The sequence below is a fragment of the Coptis chinensis genome, chromosome 4 (assembly GCF_015680905.1).
Source record: "Coptis chinensis isolate HL-2020 chromosome 4, ASM1568090v1, whole genome shotgun sequence".
Classification (NCBI taxonomy): Eukaryota; Viridiplantae; Streptophyta; class Magnoliopsida; order Ranunculales; family Ranunculaceae; genus Coptis; species Coptis chinensis.
This window is the reverse complement of record NC_141459.1, coordinates 33,361,429-33,375,789: the sequence shown is the minus strand read 5'-3', so window position 1 is coordinate 33,375,789 and position 14,361 is coordinate 33,361,429. Positions and strand designations below refer to the sequence as shown.

General features: G+C 37.1%; 1 pseudogene; it reads left to right on the top strand.

Moving 5' to 3' along the window:
• The first annotated feature begins 6,320 nt into the window (after positions 1 to 6,320).
• Positions 6,321 to 6,423, top strand: LOC147503267 (U5 spliceosomal RNA; annotated as a pseudogene).
• The last annotated feature ends 7,938 nt before the right edge of the window (positions 6,424 to 14,361 follow it).

The window sequence follows — 14,361 nt, the reverse complement described above, 5'->3', positions numbered from 1 at the left end:
TCACCTTTTTCATGGCAGGGTTCAAGCGACGCTGAGGTTCGCGAGAAGTCTTCGCGTTATCCTCCAAATGGATATGATGAGTGCAAACATTAGGGTTAATTCCCTTAATGTAAGCTAGGAACCAACCAATCGCCGACCGATGTTCCCTAATCACCCGGATTAAACGTGTCTCTTCATTCTTAGATAACAGAGAAGATATAATTACCGGATGATTACCATCCGGATCAAGTTGAATATATTTTAACTCCGGGGGAAGAGGTTTAAGCACTGGGGCGGAAGGAAAATCAATAGATGTTTCGTCGGGGTCCTCATTTTGCATAATGAATACTTGCTTAGGTAGCAAGTCTTCATACTCAATATATGGAGCAACCGAAGGGTCTACAATTGGTGTGGACTCAAGGATGGTGTTGACTTCCTCTAAGTAGGAGTCATTTACAAAATCTGAAATTTCAAAAGAAAGGAATTTGTACATATTGTTTTCGGGAAACGTATTGTTAAAATAATCTTGAGCTAAGCTCTTGATCATGCTAACCTCCCCATCTATAGACGAATCTGGTATCTGTTTCATCATTTTAAAAACATTTACCTCAACTGTAAGATGGCCAAAAGATAAGGACATCTTACCATCACGGCAATTTATAAGTGCGTTGGCAGTTGCCAAGAAGGGGCACCCTAAGATGATCGGTACAGAGTCGTTAGCGACTTCTGTATCGAGGATAACAAAATTAGCAGGATAGTAAAAATCCTGAACCTTAACAAGCACGTTTTCCACTACACCCTTAGGATACTTAATTGACACATCCCGCTAATTGCAACGTTATTTTTGTAGGTTGCATTTCCTGTAGACCTATTTGTTTATACAAGTAATAAGGGGAGTAAGTTAACACTTTCCCCCGGTCTAATAAAGCGGTCGCCGTGGTGTGGGAATCTCCTAAGGTGCATTTTTACGATAGGGCGACCGAGGGTCCTTGTACTTAACAATTCCATTATTTTTTTCGGATAAAGTTGGGAACTATTCAGGTTAGAAAGGTGTCTTTAGGTATGTTGGTCTTACGCCTAGTAGTGCACAACTCTTTAAGAAACTTAAGCGTGGTTAGATAGTTTTTAATAGCTTGAGAAAAGGAAGGTTTATCCTTATATTCTTGAAAACGTTCCTAATCTCCTCAAAGTTTGTATCCCCGGTTAGCATGGCTAACTTCCGAGGAATGGTGGTTTAAGCTCTATATTTAGGCGTATGGCTCGACTTGATGTGTAACCTTGGCTTTCGTTTCTTTGTTTGTTGTTTAACCTGGTACCTCTACGGTGGTGCGCTCTTGATTTCTAGTTCGGTATCTAGTTAGTTTATCCGGTGTAGAAATCTTGATGGGGTAACTATAGGCATAGTTACTTTGTTATCAACCACTCTTCCGGGCGGAGAGTGGTGATGGCATTAAGGTCACCTACGATTGTAGTTTCCGTACTAGTATTACCGTTTACCTCAAAGGCCGTGTTTGCTTTTTTTTAGGGTTTAGTATCGCTTGTCCCGAAACATGCCTTTTGGTTGGAGCTTTCTCTTGGGCTAACCTGTTGTATGCCCTGATTTATGGATTGTAAGATCTGTTGGTTTGATTGAGTCATTGATTGGAAAAGTTGTTGGGTAACTTGTATAAAAAGCGTCTATACGATCCGGATGTGATGGTGTAGTAGTCACGCAGTGGTGCGACCGGAACTATCTCACCCGATTATTTATGGGTGGGTTGTGATAGTTACTATTGTTAACCTAACGATACCTCTATTGGTATTATAACTATTATAATTACCTTGACCTTGTGCTAAACCTTGTTGTGGTTTAAACTTGGTTGTTATAATTATTATAGTTTCCTTGACTTTGTCCCCCCCTGCCTAGGTGGAGCTTGATTATAGTTGTTTGCTTGCCTAACATTTTGGTTATTGAACCCTAGAGGTGAAACTTGTTGATTGTTTAACCAACTAAAGTTGGGATGTTGTCTCCATGGGGCATTAGGAATAGGATAGCTATTAATGGAGCAAACATTGTCTTGCTCTAATTGTTGTTGTTCATAGGCTGAGGACAATAGGATTCAGGTGCTTTCGGGACTCAAACGGACATTACATGGGTTGGAGTTGACATTCATGATGGAGATAGGCTTTTGTTGCACAGAAATAGCCTAAACCTTTTTAGTTAGAGATTTGATTAAATTTTTAAGTTCTAGATCGGGTTTCATCTCAAACATACCCGCGGCTTTAACTGTTGAAGAAGAACTAATAGAGCGGGGGATATCATCACTACCCCCCCAATTGTTATTTCGTTTAGTTTGATCTTCTAAAATTTGTAAGCCTCGGGCTCCTTTACTTAGGAAACTACCCCCATTCATTATGTCAAGGACTTCTTTATGGTGATGTTGAAGTCCTTTGAAAAAGCACGAACTAACGTGTCTTTTTGCTAGGTTATGGTGTGGACACTCTATAAGCGGTCGGTGAAAGCGATTCCAAGCCTCGAAAAATGATTCATGAGGATTTTGTCGGAAAAAATGAATCTTGGAAAGCATCTCATCCGTCTTTAGGGGTGGGTAAAATGTTCCATAAACAAAATTGAACAAGTTTAGCCCACGAGTCCACAGAGTTAGGCTTGGGCGCTTAACCAAGACGCCTTATCGGCTATGGTGAAGGGGAAATACCCTCGGTTTAATCTGTTCCGTACCAACCGTAGGATGATGGAATGTTGTAAGGACTTGTTCAATCCTACACATGTGTTGATAAGGTTTTTCATGGTCTAAACCATGGAAAATGGGTAACAAATTAAATATGTTTAGGGGAATTCGAAAATCCCCCACTGGGTCTGCTAGAACGATGCAAGATTTAGGGCTATCGCTCAAGGCTTTGTAAAAATCGGAGAGAGGAGTCTCTCTTTCTTCAGCCATTATGTCAGGTGTGGTTGGTGGAATAGTAGCTAGAGGTGTAGTGATTGGTATACTCGATTGATTTGTTTATTGATGCTAACGGTTAATTACGTTCGGTGTTTTTCTCCGACCAGACCTTAATCTCATGCAAGTCTAAGTCTAAACACGACAACACTCCAAACAATCTTGATATTTTAGTATAAACCTCTAACCGAGATCACGAGGTATGGAAGAAAGGAATACCTGATAGCGTCCTTGCTTCGCTTATGAATAAGCGTCTTGTTTATGCTTGTTCGGTGTAAATAACAAGTTAGAACACCTAAAACTTAAAAAATCGAAGTTCGAAACAAACCTGTAGAAATCCAAAAAATTTAGCTTAGGGCGCGGGTGCGCTCACTTAGGGCGCGGTCGCGCTCCGTGTAACTTGAAGTTCCAGTGTTTTAGGGCGGGTCGCGCTCAAGATGGGGGCGGGTCGCGCTCAAGGTTCCAGGCATTTGGGCACAGGTGCGCTCGGATAGGGCGCGGTCGCGCTCCGTGTATATTTTTGCGGAACTTTTCAACGCTGAAACGGACAACCACAGTATGAATCAAACAAGGGTGGATGGGTTTAATGGGACTTAAAAATGACTAATTATACTATGAAAATAATGCTAAAGTGAAACTAAGATGGCAGCGGCGCCATTTGATAAACATATAATGAATAATTTACCTACGAAATGAACGATGAACTCAAAACGTAAGTAAACTAAAACTATTTACGTGTCTATATTTATCAAAGTTTCTACTCTCAATTCTATCGAAATAGAGTGGAGTAACAAATTCGTTCCACTCCTAGTTCTCTAGCATGGAATGTTTTCTATCTAATTAATCGGTCTTAAGTCTAATGAGAGTTTTACGAAGGGTGTTATACTACGATACAATATGAAATTGATTATGTTGAATTTAAACTACGAATGCTATGGAAATATGATTGTTTTTTAATCTAGATAAAGGATTAGAAGGGAATTGAATCCACCTCGAATCCAACTTAATAACCTAGCATAGATTCTTGTATCTCGAAATTCTCACGCGTTTCTTCGGCAAAATTTTCGAAGTTCTAATCCCTAGTGTTCATGGCATCTCTACCAAATACTAACTAGCATGTGAGGTCGTCCACCCATTCTCATGGCGAATCACGACCTTCTAGAGTGGAATAGATTTTACAACGCGTCTACACTATACCACTAAGTTTTCATCAAGGCTTCATCAACCCCTCTAATGGAGGTTTTAGCCTTGAGTCATCAACCCATCATTTCCCATTGAATTATAACTACACACCATATTAAAATTCTAACTTAACTAATTTAACTAACAATGTTTCAATCTACTTAAACTATGAAATGATAATCAACAAGAATTAAAATTAGATCTATAAATTGAAATGACAAAAATCGAAATTGATAAAAATAACTATTTTATTTATCTAATCAATCAAGAACAATGATTCAAGACTTAATCTAAAACAAGAATTGAAATTGGAACTTAAACTTAATTACTCTACTGAAAACTAGATCTAGAATTATATATATTTTTTAGGTCTAACTAGCTACCATTAACAAAGAGTTAAGCTTTGGTTTTTATACTTTCAGATCCAAAAATCGTGCATGGGCTTGGAGCCATGTTTTGGGCCAGAGAATCAGGCCCAAAACCCAATTCTTCAAGTCAAAAAGGCCTCTTCAGCTGCAGTTGGCTTCAACAGACTTTTCGTCCACTTCTGCTCCTCTGATTGGGTCAAGGCTTAGACCATTGGAAAGATCTTTCCGAGCCGGTTGTTTTGACATAAGGTAGGTCCTATTCCGAGGTCTGAGTCCAAAGATACGGCCTCATGGAAATTCTGCCGACTTGTGTCTTTGTTTTACGCCCGCGTCGACTTTTCAGCTTTTGACCGGGCTTTAGAAAGGCTTTGTCTTCTTGAATCTTGGCCTTTAATCACGGAACTCCTTAGTAACCGACCTTTGTTCCTTTATCTCGCTAAAGTGGCACATTTCTGCACATAATGGACTTTGAAACCTGAAATGCATAAAAACACGTAATCAGTGTTAACTCTTAATTATTACTCACATAATTGGTCTAAAAGTATGACTGTTACAGCGTTAAAACTACAGTTTTGGGCTCTTATCAAGAGGCATTAAAAAAAAATTATAGCTAGATGCCTTAAGCCCGCATAGTTAGTTCAGTCAGAAACCATGATTTGAGTAAAATAGCCCAAACACATCTAATATGTATAACGTGTTAAGATGACGAACCTTTATGCCGTTATAATTTCTATGCTCAGAAACATAAATAAGTTCCAACACGCGGTGCAATCATGCAGCTAGCATGTCCAAAGGTCTGTAGGATTTCACCCATTGTCGGTCGATTCTTTCCCTCATTAGCAAGACATTTCTCTGCTATTTTTCCAAAAATTTTCAACGAATCAAGTGAGTACCCTTAAAGATGTTGATCCCCAAATAATTTCAAACAACACCACACCAAATGAATATACATCAGACTTCTTGGTCAATTGTTGCCTACGGAAGTATTCTGGATCAAGATATCTGAAGGTTCCCTTTACTGCAGCACTCCCGTGAGTATGATCAAGTGCATGACCATCCTTTGACAACTTGAGATCTGCCATCTTTGCAACACAACTCTCATCTAATAGAATATTTGTCGTCTTAACATCATATCCTTGTGAATTATACCCCGCCTCTCTACCCCTGTATGAAGATAATAGAGACCACGAACAACATTTATACATGCATCTAATCTTTGCCTCCACGACAAAGGAGGAAGATCACTGCCAAACAGGAAAATATTTTAGCTACTCATTATTTTATAATAATAAGGGCATCATTCTTATACCTTCACAGATAAAAGCTAGGATGCTACGCAAATAAACACAATTACACAAATAGTTAGTGAAGATGATGACATTTAAAAAACAAAATCAACAGTATCTTTTGCAGGGAACTCCGAGGATTTAATTTTAGTTAAATCTCAAGTTTTTAAACTCTTGTGTGCGAGTTTGTTTTCTCAAACTCTGACCAAACAATCAGCCACTCTACCTTAATAACCCAACCATGTGTAGGAAAATTTGATGCAACTTTCAAGTCCAATGCACTCTAGACTTGGATATTTCATTGGGGGGCAGTGTTTTGTGAGTAGTCCATCGACACCTAAACCTGTTGGGCTCCCACGACGACCCAAGCTTATTATGAGAACTTCATTTCAGGGTCTAAGACCGGATTGGGTCAGGGTTATAGATTTCAACTCAACCTCACTGCTGCAAAATCAGGTACACGTTAAAGCTTTTAGTCCCATATCAAGCAAATGAAACTATGAAAGTTTTGAGCTAAGAACCACTTATGTAAAGTTGCAGCCAAGAAAGGTCTAAACACAGGCAGTTGCCCGATAAGCATAGAGCGAACTATTCTTTCACCTTTTACTAAAGAATACCATGAAGCAAAATACTTATATTTTTGAAGGGATTTCCTTTCGAAATCCCACCAACTCAAGCTAAAATGTTGCTAATGGAGAAGTGTTTATATGCAACTTTCAGTAGTTTGCTGCTGCTAGTGTGTGAGATCAATGGAGCTTAATGAAGTATTTTCATTGCAATATATATTAGCTGCGTGAAATAAACTTACGGGGACTGATACCTCAGAGTTAAGAGTTATGAAATTTCCTTAATTTGAACAACCAAGAGAACTGTAAAGAAAAAAAAACATGGAAGTGGATACAGTCTTCAATGAAGTGACGGATCTCGGCAAGGCAATGAGGAGCAAGCTCCTTGATATCCTGATAATGACGAAACTAAATTCAAGAAGCAATCAATTGCTCCATACCCAAAGAGAATTATTATATTGGCCTAAAGATTTACCCGTTATTTAATCCAACATTATATCCACAAATTCCGTCTCCATATTTTTACATAAATTAACCATATTACAATCTCAATATACATACCACTTTTTACTTTCTAATGAGAACTATATGAAAAAATGAATGATAACAATCAAAAGACAAACTTGTTTCCTAGATTACATACCGTTTATAAATTCAATTAATAATCTTACCTCTAACTGGAAGCAAAGCTCTAAGGCAGTGTTTTGACAGACCGTAGCCATTCATAGCCTTAGAGTTGATTCAATAATCCAATAGTCGATTCGATAGTTGATTACAATTTGAACTATAAGCTAGAAGAGGGTAGAGAGAAGGTTTTGATTTGCTGCGTCTAGAATTCTCATGGGTGAATCTCAATTTGATCCAACAAAAGCAAACTCATTATTGTTATGTTATATTGGCTTTTGGGGTTTTTTCGCTTCTTACAGTTGTCTATATAACTATTCCAGCTAATATACTTGGTCGTGTAACTTGTGTATGTAAAACTACAAACAAAACAAATGAGCAATCAAAGGAGATGGAATTTATTAATAAACATTATTAGGATGTGAATAACAAAATTCAATGCGTAAACTAAGAACATGAATATTACGAATCACATTGTTTTCCTAACACTTGATCTTCTAATCGGTTGTGAATATTTACTCGGGAATGTTTAGGTCGTCAATTTCCATATTGGGTCCGCCTATGAGCAAGTATTTGTTTATTCCCTTTAAATAAGCATTATCTTTTTTCAATGCTTTAATCTACATATGAAGTTCTTCTACTTGAATATTTGCTTCGTAGAGCTCTTCACGTCTAGTCATGAGTTCGTTGTAGTTCACATCTAGTACTTCAAACTTGTATATCTGTTGTAGATAGTGTATGGCATTTCCTGCAGCAACATTTTCTGAGTTGACTTTGTTGGTTTGATATGTTCCAAATGATGTTTGTATGATAGGATAATCTGGATCTTTATGGTATTCTCTTAGTATAGGCACATTGATTGCGACATCCGCTACGTACTGATAGTTCTCAAATATTGAACTGTAAACTAGTTCTTCATAGATCTTTTCTTTTTTGAGAATTTCTATAAGTGCACTCTTCAGTGAAACATTGTGTTTTGTTTCGTACCCCACGATCTTCTTGTTATATGTTTGATTCTTCATGACTTGCATTTTTTAATTATAGTAGTTTAATAAAAAAACATATATTGGCATGGAATAAATTGTGTTGAGCACGTATGTGTCGTAAAGCTCGATGTCATCAGTAATGCGGCCATTGAGATTCATGTAGGAAAGATCAAGCTTCTCGACTACACCATTTGAGTTGCACCAAACTCCAGTCCAATTGCAATGGACTAAATGATTATCCACTTTATAGGCTGGCAACTTCCAATCTCCAAGGTGATCCATCGAGTCATTATAGTAGCTGCTTTAGTAAAACAGATTAAGCTACGACCGTTACCATGGTCACCTTAAGTTTCAGTTGACTTGTAGTACGCCAATTACACGTTTCCCCTAAGCATACGAAAGTGAAACAATTCATACTTGAATCTCACCTGGCCATTATATTTCAATATTTACATGAGAAGCATAGATTAAATCCTGAATAGCTATAATTAAAATTTACTTAACATGGCTATAATTAAATCCGCATAAATAAGCTTAATCTCTTAAAAATCCATTTAATGTCGTTGAGTATAAAAAAAATATTTAAGTAAATGTGCTAAACCTTGTGTAGGACTGTAGTAGCATGCTTCTGTATGCTGAAGGACTTTTGAAAGCAATTTGATAGAAAATGCAATATAATTTTGAAGTTTACAAAGAGCTACATTCTTAAACAAATTTGGAAGGCGAGAGTTAAGGACAATCCATTTCTTAATTATATGGAAGAAGGGTAAATAGTAAATACTCACCAATTGTAGGGGGGTTTTCTACCCAGAAATTGTTCTTTGTAAATCAACGCATTGGTAGAATCATGTATTATTGCAATCCGGTGACACGGTACCTTATTCTTGCTATGGAAAGCCTTATAACTTGTGTAAAAGATTCGCCATTGAATTTCTTTGCTATTGAAATGTAAGTGTATTGATTTGCTTATTTGGCAAACCAACCTCTGTTTCCATTTTTTGTTTTTCTGTATTGCTATACAATTTCCTTGTGCATTGGTTTAGATATTGATCTTTATATTCAATTTGCTTTGGTTAGATGGAGATATGGAGAAAAGTGAATGTTTGCTGTGGATCTTAACTAATGAATTTGGTCGAATTGAAATGTAAGTGTATTGATCAACTCATTTCCACCCTTTTATTTTGTAATAGTTTTTTTATGGCTATTTATTCTCTGGTTTAACTTCTTGTTGTGAAAAATAATCAGGAGATATAATAAAATTGTTGATACTTAAGCAAGATCAAATAAATATTCACTAACAATATTAAAATAACTAAACTAATTCTAAAAACTATTCTCATTCCCTCTTTATAATTGCCTTGAGATATTCCATCTCTTCTTTTGAGAATATATCTTCCTGCACATTTAATAATCCGATGTAGTCTTCTTTGATAATTAAATTTTTCTTCATTGTGTAGTAGTGCAATCGATTCTATTCTAATTTAATAGATATATCAATTTTTTTTTTCTGTGCAAGTGTGATTGCATAATGTTGTAGTGGAGATTCACTCTTGATGAATGTGCTTCCGTTACAATTTCCATCGTCATCTCGACTCTCCATGTAGTTGACCTGTAACAATTTTTTGTTTAATTTTCCCACACATAAAATGAATTAGAAGACATTGGTACGGTATTGAATCAACATATATTGTCTAATTATATAAGATGTCAAAATAGGCATAACCAAAGAACAAAAATGGAATTAAACAAAAAACACATTGCCAAGTAGGTGAAGATGTTGTAGGTCTTGTGCATAATCTCTCAAATGGTCTGAATCCCCAGTCAAGCATTACTTTGACATCTAGTCATCTTGTTGGATTGAAAAGTTCATTTTGCCGAGTAATTGTATTGGTCCTTAGTGCTTGTCGAATCCATGGAAATCCTGATTAGAGAAAAAGGACTCAGAAAGAACCCTGGCTGCAGCTTGATGGAAGCAGAGGAGGAGCTTTTACAGACATCATTTGGACTATTGACTATGACTGCTGGAACCCCCATTAGGATTGTAAAGAACCTCAGAGTGTGTGAGGATTTCCACACTGTGATGTGTGGTGTGTCTCTGATTATGAGGAGAGAGATTGTTGAGGGATAACATGAGGTTTCACCATTTTCATGATGGATTGTGCTCTTGTGGTAATTTGTGGTGATTTAGGAGAGTTTATATAATGGAGTTGCAAAACTGCCCCGATGATACTAAAGAAATCTAGACATCTAAGAATGTGAGCGAACCTTGCTTCAAGATATTGATGATGCAAAGGTAATGGAGGTTATCCTTGAACTTAATGTATGTATTGTGGAATTTGAGAACGGAAAAAAAGTGTTGAATTTATGCACATTATACATTTCCTATTAACTATATTTGAACTTTTTCGCATAAAAAAACATAGATAACTGGACTTGTTATGCTGAAAGATCTGCTTTGTTCTGCTTTTGCCTATCAGCAAACTATTGTCTGATGTTCATACTAATTATCTTAACATTAAGATACTGAAAACGTGTTAGTATGAATAGCGGCATAGGTTGATTTGTCTTGCATCCATCAGTTGATATTTGTTCCTTTTGACCCACATTTCCCTGGAGTGTCATAGTTGGTCTTGCGTGTTTTTATTCATCTAGTCGCGTGAAGATCCAATTGGTCTGTAGATTCTACAATACCTTGTGACAGATATGATGAGCAACCACTCTGCGTTTTGGTTAAATAGATGTGACAATTGACTATAACCAAATACCTGTAATTTGCTACTCTGCGTTTTGAAATGTTAGTTTAACTTATCACCATGATTACCTTTTAAGTCTTATTGAGGTATGGGGTCATAAGGTGATGTTCCGTTCGTGGATGATGATGAGGCGACTGTAAATAGGCAGTCTGAGATCCTGGTATTGCACTATTTCTAGGTTGCACATACCACAATAATTTATTGTAGGAACAAATGTTTGAGATCACCGAGCTGTTATGTATTGTTTTCTCGGTCGAATCAAAAACTTCGATAACTCATGGGTTCTCGCCACATCAACATCCCATATAATTTGGGTGGTCCGGTTGACATCATCCCTTTAAATTTATCAACTCGTCTTCAAGATTAGAAATTATCAATTTTTTTGGAGCATATAAGCTTCCTTAAATGAAAGGGACATTGATTTAGACTTTCATTAAGGTCCTTTTGGTGCATAAAAATTCATTGGGGTACTCTATGATTTTGAATCAAGGTTAAAACCTTATGAGCCTTGTTGTGTGAAATTGAGGTTATGGCCTTGTATGTTGAGATCTAGGCCTCATGGAACATTGCTGAGTACAAAACCGTGAGATTCTCCATATCCTGGCCTTGATGCTTTCTTTTTTATCTTTTTATGCACTTGCTGTTTGATTTGTCCAATAGTCAGACATTTTTTTTACCTGTATGCAGATAGCTCTATTTGTTTCTTCCAACGATGCCATACAGCCAGGTTGGCTTCTGACATTTCTCAAGAGTGTAAGCCGTGGGAACATCAAAAAGATGAGAGCCAACCTTGCCAAGGTATGTGTTTTGTGGGAGTGCTTGATCTTTCATGTTAATTGGTGGGATTTCTGCTTTCCCATTGTACAGAACAACTCCACTTTGTACGTGGAAAAGCTGAACCAACAAAGTCGTGGCATTCACATTTTTATTATTAATTTGGAAGTGTATTTTGTGCTTTTTCTGTATAAGCCAGTTCCAGTAGGATGGCTTTAATTTAGACCAAACTTTACTGATTAGATATGTTCTAAAATTTTCAGTACTCCAGGGCTCCTACTAACCCCGAAGTCGAAACACCGTCTGAGGAGCCATGGGACCCTTGAGACATTCATCTCTGCGCCTCCCACACATTCTTTACAGCTTGTTTTGTTTTGTTAATTTCTCAACTCTCTTCTCTGGCGAGTCCACCTACTTTCAATGGAGCAAGACATAGGCGGACTTCATGTAAATAGGCAATGCAAATCCCGGTATTGATATATTTAAATAAGGTAGTATCGGGTTGTTGGTTCTATTTGTGAAGTGCTTTAGCCGAGGCAACTTTTTTCCTCAAGACTACAATTAGCTTCCATCTCCAAATATAAACCTTCCAAAGATGAATATATCCGGTCCATATTTGTATGTTTTCTGTCTTCTACCAAAAAATACATTGACTCAATTCTTAACCTCTATCCAAATTTTGGCGGAACCTTCCTAACACCTCTCGCTTCACATTAATCTCCTTACTCTGGCGACCTCACCCCAAGCATTACTGTCGATGCAAGGATGTTGCCGAGTAACACATGAGGTCTTTGAATCGGACGGATCCAGTTTCCATACACTATCTGCTGACGCTTTGCAACCTCTACATCCCCACGGTTTCAACATCTTTGCAAAGCGAGTTTTAAACACCACAATGTCGGGGATCAAATAACATTTGGTGATAAAGTTCTCGGCTTCCTTTGGACTCCCAACACGGGCAAGCATGTCAACCACACAACAACAAGTGTTCCCTTGTAGGTCTAATCCCATAGTCGGACTCCATGATTTTGTAGTAATTGCACCCTTCCTCTACCAATCCAACATGGCTGCAAGCGAGAGAACCCCAACAAAGGTGACATTGTTTGGCTTGATACCTGCACTTCTCATTGTTTCAAAAGTTTGAGAGCTTCCTCCCCATAGCCGAATCACTGCGCATACCCCACAATCAAAGTACTCCAAGAGACTACATCGGGGATGAGTCATTGATTCAAAATATTTGCGAGCATCCGCTAACGGAAGTGTTCCGTGATCAAATCTGCTTTTAATCCATTGCCGGTGTTATATGATCAATCTTATATTCAAGTATGCATTAGTTTTAGGAATCGCAAGTGTCATTGGGCTGGTTGTGGACGCTGGACATCTTTGTTAGAATTGCATTCCAAGAAACTGAATCCATATTGCTAGTCATCTCGCAAAGATATTGAATGCAGCAGAGAGATCCAAACAGTTTGTGTACATGGTAATGAGAGTGTTGCATACAAGGACATCAACGTCCAGACCCATCTTAAGAGCATATGCATGAACCTGTTTGCCTTCATATAATGAAGCAAAAAAGTAGTGAAAGAACATAGCGCATAAATCGAATGGTGATCTCTTCTGGCAAACTTTGATCTCTTCATCCTCGTTTAGTATTTTAAGAATTTGGTTTAGTAGTTTTTAGGACTTTTATTTTATTAGGATTCATTTTAAAAGAGATTAGGAGAACCAAATAAATAAAGAATAAAAGAAGGAGAAAGTAGCAAATCTAGGGAGGTCAAACTAATATATAGAGTTGCCTATTTTTTAGGAGTGAATGAGAATGCACTGTTTGGAAAATAGAGCCATATGGTGAGGAGAGAGGTAAGGTGCGAGCTTTTATATATATATATATATTAGCTACTGTGCATGTGGGATCCACAAACTTTTTTTTTAATTTTTTTTTAAAACTTATAAACATTAAATTACTATTTTTTCTTTAAAAAGTTAAAAAATAATAATAATAAAATATAAAATGACCAAAATACCCCTACGTCCATGCACATTCACTATTCACTCGACCCCTCATTTTTCTATATATTAAAGATATATCATGCTATATGAAAACCAAATTAGCCGAATTTTTGTGGAAAATCTATTCATAGTTAGGAGATCATATCCACAAAATATTAGCTTTTAACTCATCTTGTAAAGGGGCGTGATAATGTAAACAAATCCCTCCCTTATATATATAACTAACGGAGTAAACCTCACAATATATCCCACGAGATTTAGTCAATCCTAAAACTAAAAAACCCCACTCGTATCTCTCTTTCTCTTTTATTTTCTCTCTCCAACTTTCTCTCCCATTTTTTTATCTCCCATAAAAAACAAATGAAAAAGAAAATAAACTCTTGTTGCTCTCTCTCACTTCCTCTGTTCACTCGTGTTTTTCTCTCTCTCTCTCCGTCTTTTGTTAATAGCTTCCATGGAAGGCTCAATCTATTCTAATATGGCAGCCTTTTTTTTTTTTTTGAAGATTTTCTTGTTTGAAGTTAATTGAAACAACGATGAAACTTGAAAGTAGAGGTAAGGGTATGGATGTGTTGACTTCGATTTTGTATTTCTGAAACTTATTTCTTGTATCAAATTTTGTTGTTAGTAATTTTATTTTGTAGCTAAATTGTTTTTGGGGCATATGCATGGCGTCTTGAATTTCAATATCAGGAGTGATGGGTATGTCAATGGGCTTGATCTAGTGAAGCTGAAGTTGAATTTGGTTTTACGTTTTGTTGTTGGGTTTCTAATGGTAATTGGCGTGAGGGAGTAAACTGGTTTGTCAAGCACCAATGCATCTAGGATCAGAGTACTGAATTTCTATAGGAAAAGAACGCCCCCTGATTGTCTTGCTCTTGTACTATGGCT